The sequence below is a fragment of the Haematobia irritans genome, chromosome 5 (assembly GCF_050003625.1).
Source record: "Haematobia irritans isolate KBUSLIRL chromosome 5, ASM5000362v1, whole genome shotgun sequence".
Classification (NCBI taxonomy): domain Eukaryota; kingdom Metazoa; phylum Arthropoda; class Insecta; order Diptera; family Muscidae; genus Haematobia; species Haematobia irritans.
In genome coordinates, this window is record NC_134401.1 from 60620812 (window position 1) to 60631386 (window position 10575).

Consider the following 10575-nt stretch of genomic DNA (forward strand, 5'->3'; position numbering starts at 1 on the left):
CGAAGAAACCCAAATCACAAAAAAATACCGCCGATGCTAATGTAGGTAAACATAAACCAAAAATTAAAAATACGGATTTATTTTGATGTCTAAAATGTTATTCCTTTAAAAAGGGATTCTTTTTCCTTTTATTTTGTTGCAAATAGTTTTTTTCCATGCAATAGACACCCGGAATCTCAAGTTAACACCTATTTAAAAAATCAAATTTAAAACGTTAGGTTATAGTGGTAGCCCGATTTCTTTCAGGCTCAGTTAGACTACTCAGTCCGTTGTGATAAATTTTGCAATAATTTCCATCGGGATGTCGGTGATTATATCTAACATCTTACGTTTTCTATTTTTATGTTAGCCTGATATCAATGCAGGCTGGTTCAATGTCCAAATCATTTTAAACTAGAAATTATTACAATATTTATTCGAGCTTATTGGACAGGAAGATTAAGGGAATTGACATCATTAAGTTACTGAAAAGAAAATGCCAGATACCCATCTCGCAAACCTGACTATACATATATGTTTCAGTGTTGGCCACTACACATTTCCATAGTCTTTAGCGAGATCCGGCCAGATATGGAAATGTATAGTGGCCAACACTCTTTTCAGTAACTTAATGATGTCAATTCCCTTAATCTTCCTGTCCAATAAGCTCGAATAAATATTGTAATAATTTCTATCTTACGTTTTGTTTTACATTCCAGCATCCACGGAGTCCGCACGAATGTTCTGCAAAACTGGATCCACCGTTTCAAAAAGAACGACTTGTTTGAAATCAAATAATGTCAACATGTTCTCAATGGACCTTAGTACTTAGAACTTAAAGTAGCTTCTTCCGTTATTTTGGCTTATTCGTTTTAAATAACCTAAACTCAATAAAATTTGATTTTTGAGCGATTTAAATGATCATACTTTTGTTTAATCCTGGAAAGTCATCCATATTTTTTGTACGCTAACGTCATCCTTCGTCATTTTGACTACGGACTATTTCGAGGCGCTTTAAATTGCTCCATGAGAAAAATTACAACCAAAATTTAGTTTAATTTTTATTCAGTTCATATCTAATTAATATTAAACAAAAATTTATAAAATTTTTGAATTAGGATAACTTAAATTTGTCATTTCCCAATCGACCAAATTTCAGTTTAGATCGAAAATAAAATTAAGCATCGTCATTTTGACGAAGGATGACTGTCTAGGGTTAATGAAAATATTTCAAATAGAAATAATTACACCCTCAAAAATCGCTTCTGTAAAATACACTCCCAAACACATTTTGCATCAAGGATATATATTTGTCCAAACAAAATATTGTTTGTATTGTTCGAGCATATTATGTTATGTTGGAAAAAAATTTAAGACGCCAATTCGTTACTAACATTTGTTTACTTGCAACATACTCTCTCGGTCTCTCTTCCTAAACACATATTATGTTTACAGTCAGTTTATAAATTAATATATGTTTGCATCCACATATGTTTTATTTAAAAAAATGTTATGTCCCAAAATATATGTCGCAACCATGTTATGCTAGTTTATGAACATTATATGCTTGCACTTAAAAATAATTTGCAAAATATTTGAGTTCCAAACATATAATTTTTACACCCAAATATATTAAAAACAGTCTTTTTTGTCTATACAGTTACTGCAAAAAATCCAATAGTATCGATACTATCGATTGTGTTTTCGAAGCTATCACGAATATCGAATGGTGCGACTATCGATAGTTTTGTAGATCTACCGACCAAGCCATTACCCGTTACCTCTGCTGTATTCTGATCCATTTCCGGTGAAGCGCGATATTGAGATGCTTTGATTTAGGGCCAACCTTACTCTCCAAAATGCCATAGGAACACAAGGCCAACGGATTGAGATCCGGTTCGATTTTGGTGGTCATTATGCTGTGAAGTGTGAAATGAAGATAGACACCTGTGCTGAGTCCTGTTGGAATGTTCATGGTCTGCGGCCGAGATGTTTATCTGCCAAGGGCATCAATACTGGCTTTAGAACATTATCCCGATAATATTCGGCATTTATTTTAAACCCCCGGTTGATTAATACGGCGACTATCAGCCGTTGCAGCAGTACAACCCATTACTATTAGCTTGAAGTAGCTTGGCGCTTGGCTTTTTGCGGCCAACCGAAGGATTGCATTTTTGTCTTTGGCAAGTAAACCCGATAATTCTGTCACGGTAACGAGCAATGGCACGACATAGGATTTATTCACATTTAAATTAAATTAAAATGTTATCTTCATTTTTTTATTATCTTGGAATAGATTATGAATAAAAATTTTTCAAAAAAAGAAAAAAATGGAATAGATAGGAAATAATTTTGTATTTCAGACGAGTTGTTTAATAGCAACCTGAAGTTGGTTGCAATATGTATCAACCACACTGTATGCTTCTTCCTCTCATTTAAAGGATCCCGGGTTGTAAGTACACCAAATGCTTAACCTGAAAAATAGCTTACCCATTTCCAAATATTTTTTCTACTTAAATTATTTTCATATTGATACCGAGTCAGTTCACTCTTAATTTATGGTGTGTTTTCCACAATGTTATATCAAAATCCTTCCTAAACGTGTTGAGGACAATTGATAATTTCAAGTTCAAACTTGCCTTCAAATATACATTATGTAATTAGTCTAATAGTCTGTAAAATCTAGTCTTTAAAGACGTCTCCTATTTTTGAACAATTATTAGCCTTGTAGTCGAGATACAAAAATGATCCAATTTAGAGATAATTCAATTAATATTGAAGAATTTTTGAGATTTATTAAACCCTTGTTATCCTCAATACAATGGATTTTTGTTTATTTATAAAGTTGTCCATTTTATAGTCGAATCACGCTTTTAATTAAAGGTTTATCAACTTTTGTTCAAGTATTTTAACCCTCTCACTACCGAAATAAACCTAATGTTAGAAACTTTAATTTTCTTCTGATTTACCCTGAAAAAAATTGTCGTGAGGTCAAAGATTTCATCTCTTTAAAATACGAATGCAAATTTTGCTTAGCATAGAAGACGCATTTCTCTAATATAAAGTTTTTTTTCCTTGCCCAAAAGTCGATAAACTTTTCAATGATGTCGTACTGTCCTTATAATTAAGTGATTTAACTTAAAAATGCGTATCATAACATGAAAGAAAAAATGTTTGGGCTAAGGTCAACTTTGAGGACCTGCCCTAATTACTTTAAGAGCTATACGAGTTTGTTGTAAAAACTTGACTCTTGAATTGTTACCAAATACAAAAAAGAATCCGAAAACATATCGTATTTTTCGTATATTCCCAGCAAAAAAATTTCTTTCAAAAGCACAACTTTAAAAGCACTTCCAGAAGATGAACTCCCAATGATGTTCTTTATTTTAACTACCCAGGCAGTTCTTTTAATTCAATTTTTTATAACTTGGTTTTTTCATACTTTTAATGGATAATTTTAACTTTTTTTGTTTCAAATAGGTTAACAACAGAGTAAGAATTCATAAAATGGTACAAATCATTTCAATTTTGTCGACAAAAATGCTTAATCCAATCGGGAAAAATTGTGAATTTTTGAAAATATTTGAGGTCAAACGTTTCCGACAAGCGTTAGAATCCATTAAAAATTATAAAAAATTAAATAAATTATTTATTTGACAAAATATCACAGAATTTTTTAATTTACATCCAAAACATTGAATTTGGTTCACACCTAAAGTAGTGATGATAATTCAGTGCAACGGCTGTTGAAATGGAGAACTTCCTTCCTATAACAAGCCCATGTTAAATTAATCGCTTTTGCATCAATTTTGCACCACTTCCGGATCCAAAATGAACATTTTCATTACTTTTTTGGAGACGCTTTTTATACCCTCCACCATAGGATGGGGGTATATTAACTTTGTCATTCCGTTTGTAACACATCGAAATATTGCTCTAAGACCCCATAAAGTATATATATTCTGGGTCGTGGTGAAATTCTGAGTCGACCTAAGCATGTCCGTCCGTCCGTCCGTCTGTCCGTCTGTCCGGCTGTCCGTCCGTCTGTGGAAATCACGCTAACTTCCGAACGAAACTAGCTATCGACTTGAAACATGGCACAAGTAGTTGTTATTGATGTAGGTCGGACGGTATTGAAAATGGGCCATATCGGCCCACGTTTACGTATAGCCCCCATATAAACCGATCCCCAAATTTGGCTTGCGGAGCCTTCCGGAGCAGCAAAATTCATCCGATCCGGTTGAAATTTGGTACGTGGTCTAAGTATACGGTCTCTAACAACCATGCAAAAATTGGTCCATATCGGTCCATAATTATATATAGCCCCCATATAAACCGATCCCCAGATTTGACCTCCGGAGCCTCTTGGAGGGGCAAAATTCATCCGATCCGGTTTAATTTTGGTACCTGATGTTAGTATACGGTCTCTAACAACCATGCAAAAATTGGTCCATATCGGTCCATAAATATATATAGCTCCCATATAAACCGATCCCCAGATTTGACCTCCGGAGCCTCTTGGAGGAGCAAACTTCATCCTACCCGATTGAAATTTGGTACGTGGTATTAGTATATGGTCTCTAACAACCATGCAAAAACTGGTCCATATCGGTCCATAATTATATATAGCTCCTATATAAACCGATCCCCAGATTTGACCTCCGGAGCCTCTTGGAGGGGCAAAATTCATCCGATCCGTTTGAAATTGGGTACCTGATGTTAGTATACGGTCTCTAACAAGCATGCAAAAATTGGTCCATATCGGTCCATAATTATATATAGCTCCCATATAAACCGATCCCCAGATTTGAACTCTGGAGCCTCTTGGATGAGCAAAATTCATCCGATCCAATTGAAATTTAGTACGTGGTGTTAGTATATGGTCTCTAACAACCATGCAAAAATTGGTCCATATCGGTCCATAATTATATATAGCTCCCATATAAACCGATCCCCAGATTTGACCTCCGGAGCCTCTTGGAGGAGCAAAAGTCATCCGATGCGGTTTAAATTTGGTACATGTCGTTAGTATATGGCCTCTAACAGCCATGTAAAAATTGTCAAATTTTATTACTATAGAAAGTTTTGTCAAAATTTCATTTCTATAGAAAGTTTTGTAAAAAGTTTATTTCTATAGCAATGTTTGTCAACATTTTATTTCCATAGAAAATTTTGTCAAAATTTTATTTCTATAGAAAATTTTGTAAAAAATTTATTTCTGTAGAAAATTTTGTCAACATTTTAGGTCTATACACAATTTTGTCAACATTTTATTTCTATAGAACATTTTGTCAACATTTTATTTCTATAGAAAATTTTGTCAACATTTTATTTCTATAGAAAATTTTGTCAACATTGTATTTCTATAGAAAATTTTGTCAAGTTTTTATTTCTATAGAAAATTTTGTCAAAATTTTATTTCTATAGAAAATGTTGTCAAACTGAATTATATACGTATTTAATCGGCCTTTTTTTTTGTTTAATATATACCCCTTATGGACTAACTTAAAATTTAGAAGACAGTGTTAAAAAGTTTTACGATACCTTGCCATCGGCAAGTGTTATCGCAACCCAAGTAATACCCTCCATGGTGGAGGGTACATAAGATTCGGCCTGGCCGAACTTACGGCCGTATATACTTGTTTTTGCTGGGTTGTTAAAGAAGATTAAAAAAATACATTTTAGTGCTCACCAATATGGAAAATATATATAGCTTATTTAGAGTAAAGCATCAACTTTAAACTAACATCGAGAAATAAATCGAAACTAAGCGGGGAAATAGAGTTTGGTGTCGTTTTCGAATGTCCTCCTAAGTGCACATCGGTAGTCAAAGGGTTAAGGGATTACGACAATATTTTTTTCAGTGCACTGGGCCATGTAGCTCTTTTATTCATCAACAATGAAATGTCGCTATATCCAATAGATCACACAATTAAATTACACACAAAGAAAAAATACTTTCCTCCCAAACGAAATTTTATACAGAAACAATGTAATTTTATACTAAAAACGTCGTCGTGAGGCCAAAGGTTTCATATTTTTAAAGTATGAATGCGAATTTTGCTTAGCATAGAAGACACATTTCTCTTATATAAAATATTTTCCTATTACTCAAATTTGTTTCCTACTACCAAGTACGCAAAATTCAAATTGAAAAGAGATCTTTGGAGCCGGGATAAAAATATTCCTAAAAAGATATGTACGAAAGCTCGCAAATATGACACACGTTTTGTTTGTTTGCTTGTACACCAAAGCAAAAAAAAACGTTTGGAAAACGTGTACCGAAAACGTTTTTCTTTTGTTAGAGTTTTTCTTTTGTTAGAGTTTTTTGAATTGCTTCGAAAATTTTAAACTTTTATCACCAAAAAAAAATCGTTTGTTACAAAATTGTTATTTTTTCAATAAAAAAGTGATTTTCGTCCATTTCGTTTATATCAAACACTGTTCTTTTCTGACTTTAGGTCATTAATAAGACAAATTTTACAGTTCAAAATTTAATATAGTATAATGTAAAAAAAAAAAAACAAAAAAAACTTTGGTCGAAGCAGGAATCGAACCCACGACCCTTGGCATGCAAGTCGGACGTAGCAACCACTGCTCCACGGTGCCAAACTAAATGTCTGTTTCGGTTAAATAAACTTTGTTTATTCGGTTCGTGGGCGCCGCAAGCTATGCTATATAAATATAACTTAAATGGATATTTATATATTGATGACCATAACAGATACATAGCTCAGTGGTTAGTGTGTTGGCTTACAAAGTGCATGGTCCGCGGTTCGATTCTCCGTCCAGGCGAAAGGTAAAAAAAAATTAAAAATTTATAAAATCGTATAATTTCATCTACATTGTTGGTATTACAGGAAAAGGTGTTAAGAACTAAAAAACCTCGTGGATGTGAGAAATATGTGAGGGAAAATGCAATTAGCAAGAAAACAATGTTTTTTTTTGGAGTTAGTCTTTATGAAATTGTTTTTACATCCTGGAAAAGAATAAACGTTTATCACAAAAAGTATATACTTTTCTCCCAAATACACTTCCTTACAGCGAAAAGCAAATGAGAAACGAACTTTGTTTGTCTAAAATTTCGTTTGGGAGGAAAGAATTATTTTTTGCGTGTATACACTAAAAAAACAGTGAACCCACTAGGAAGAAAACTATTCGAGAATTTTAGATTTTTAGCTTAATTTAAAAAAAATGGACTAAACTCTACAACGAACGCAGATGTCACGCCAATTTCACAAAAATATTAAATATATATTGGTAAAACTGATAAAATTTAAGAAATTCTGATCTATTTGGTGGGATACACGGATTTAGTAAATCTTTATGATTCATTTTAGTATAATTTTATCATTATTTTTTTCTTAGTTAAGTTAAATAAGATACGCAAAAAATTATTGGTGTCAAGGTGACTTTCTTAAAACATAATAATTACGTGAACTAAAATTGAATTATATTGGCGTTAGTGCCATATAGGATTCACTTTTTTGTGAGTGTATAGTCCATATGGGCATATGCGGAATTTGAAGCCAAATAGTTTATTCACTCGAGATTTACCTCAAACAGCCATACCGATGGTCATATAGGGAGCCTACAATCCCCATTAGCGGGGAAAATTTTAAAGTTTTGCCAATTTCTTAGTCGTTTTGATCACTTAATTTTCCATAATGACACACTGTGCAATGCCTGGAGTACTGTAACATAAAAAATCTACATTTGCATATTTCCTTACATACACTTGTCTGTGTGTGTGTGTGTGCGTATATGCGCTCAGTATTTCACTTTGCCTGTAAGTCTGTCAGACCTACATAGCCGACTACATAACCATATTCTTCATAGGCTATCGTCTATATTTAGGAGTAAATCGGAAACCGATTTTATGCCGACTTAGTTCGTTTGTTTTGTGGTGCGACAAATGAAATGGAAATGAGATACAACGGACTAAAAGGACGGGAATCTGCTTTGAATTAGTGACGCCACAACAAATGTTCTTCAAAACTTTCAGCATTCATTCATAAAAACTCTTTTTGTTTTTGTTTTCTTTTCTTTTTGCTTCACATTTCAAATTTGATGTTGCTTGTTTTTATCTTTCCTTTTAGTTTCGAGTATTGATGTCATTAATTTGTTGTATTATGTTGTCTGTTCTAATGATATATACATTCATACAAACACATCAAAACACGATCCATGAGGGCCCCATAACATGAACGCCTGGGAAGATTTCATTTGAAATGGATGAACTCAATTAATTAGTACTCGTAAATTAGTCCTATTCTAAAATTCACAAATATATATGGGTATTTCCAGGATCGATAACGTGACATTCGTACGCCTTTAAATGTAAAAAAACATGGTAAAAATCAATATTTCCACAAATGTTTTTTTACGTGAATACAGCATTTCATCAACACTATTTTTGTTACAAAAGACAAGCATTGGGAACTTGTCGTTATTAAAGAATTTTTGGGAAAACATTGGATAGATAACGGGACAAAAAATGGAAGTCATTTGTGACTTGATATTGAAAAAATCAAAATTCTGCGAAATGTGGCCATTAATTCGTAAATAAATACTCTTAAAGCATAATAAAGAAATGTAGTTTTCCATTTATAAAAGTTATTTTTATCTAAAACTATTGCTTTATATATTTATAATGGTTTTTAGTGATTCGTAACGTGACATCGGTAACGTGACAAAATTTCCACATAGAATTTTTCTCATCAAATTTTATTTGGAAAATCCAAAAATAGTAATTCTAATGTTTTAAATGTATAAATAATAATAAAAATTAAGAATACATGTATAAGAATCTAAAACAGATTAAGAAATAACAATTTTGTTTTTTGAATATGCAGTTTGAGCTACTTGTGTTTTAAAATGCTCATCGTAAGAAACATGATGTATTTTCCTTATCCCTGGAACATATGGCGACTGCTCCCATTTTTTCTTTAATGTGTTTGAAATCATAATTTCACGTTCATCAACATACATAATATGAATTCCAGAAACATTGTTTTTCACGCATTCGTTAAAATCAAATGCATTTTCTCTTCAATACGGCTCCAACCCCATCGACTGCATCCTTGCCATGCGACGATGCAAAATAATTCCACTCAATGTTATCGCATTCAAATTCAGCTATAAAATTAGTTAAGCTATCAATTATTAACTTATTTTTAAACTGTGAACTACTTCCGTCTGAAAACGCAAAAATTTTTTCAAAACGTCCATGACTTTCTTTTAAGTATTTAACAATTGTTGTTAAAAATAAGAAAACTTCAGCCTTGTCATGCTTCAAACTATTACTAATTACAGTCCCATGTATTTTCATTTTCATTGCAACATTTTGTAGGTACTTCTGGCGCTTGACGGGGTCCGACTTAATTTTTATACCCACCACCATAGAATGGTGACGGGGGTATAATAAGTTTGTCATTCCGTTTGTAACGCATCGAAATATCGATTTCCGACTATATAAAGTATATATATTCTTGATCAGGGAGAAATTCTAAGACGATATAACGATGTCCGTCTGTCCGTCTGTCTGTCTGTCTGTCTGTCTGTCTGTCTGTCTGTTGTAATCACGCTACAGACTTCAATAATGAAGCAATCGTGCTGAAATTTTGCACAAGCTCGTCTTTTGTCTGCAGGCAGGTCAAGTTCGAAGATGGGCTATATCGGTCCAGGTTTTGATATAGTCCCCATATAAACCGACCTCCCGATTTGGGGTCTTGGGCTTATAGAAATCGTAGTTTTTATCCAATTTGCCTGAAATTTGAAATCTGGAGGTATTTTATGACCATAAAGAGATGTGCCAAAAATGGTGAGTATCGGTCCACGTTTTAGTATAGCCCCCATATAGACCGATCTCTCGATTTTACTTCTTGGGCTTATAGAAACCGCAGTTTTTATTCAATTTACCTGAAATTTGAAATCTAGAGGTATTGTAGGACCACAAATACGTGTGCCAAAAATTGTGAGTATCGGTCCATATTTTGGTATAGCCCCCATATAGACCGATCTCCCGATTTTACTTCTTGGGCTTATAGAAACCGCAGTTTTTATTCAATTTATCCGAAATTGGAAATCTAGAGGTATTGTAGGACCACAAATATGTGTGCAAAAAATTGTGAGTATCGGTCCATATTTTGGTATAGCCCCCATATAGACCGATCTCCCGATTTTACTTCTTGGGCTTATAGAAACCGCAGTTTTTGTTCAATTTACCTGAAATTGGAAATCTAGAGGTATTGTAGGACCACAAATACGTGTGCCAAAAATTGTGAGTATCGGTCCATATTATGGTATAGCCCCCATATAGACCGATCTCCCGATTTGGGGTCTTGGGCTTATAGAAACCGTAGTTTTTATTCAATTTGTCTGAAATTGGAAATCTAGAGGTATTTTAGGACCATAAAGGGGTGTGCCGAAAATGGTGAGTATCGATCCATATTTTGGTATAGCCCCCATATAGACCGATTCCCCAATTTTACTTCTTGGGCTTCTAGAATCCGAAGTTTTTATCCTATTTGCCTGAAATTGGAAATCTAGAGGTATTTTCGGATCACAAAGAGGTGTGCCGAAAATGGTGAGTAT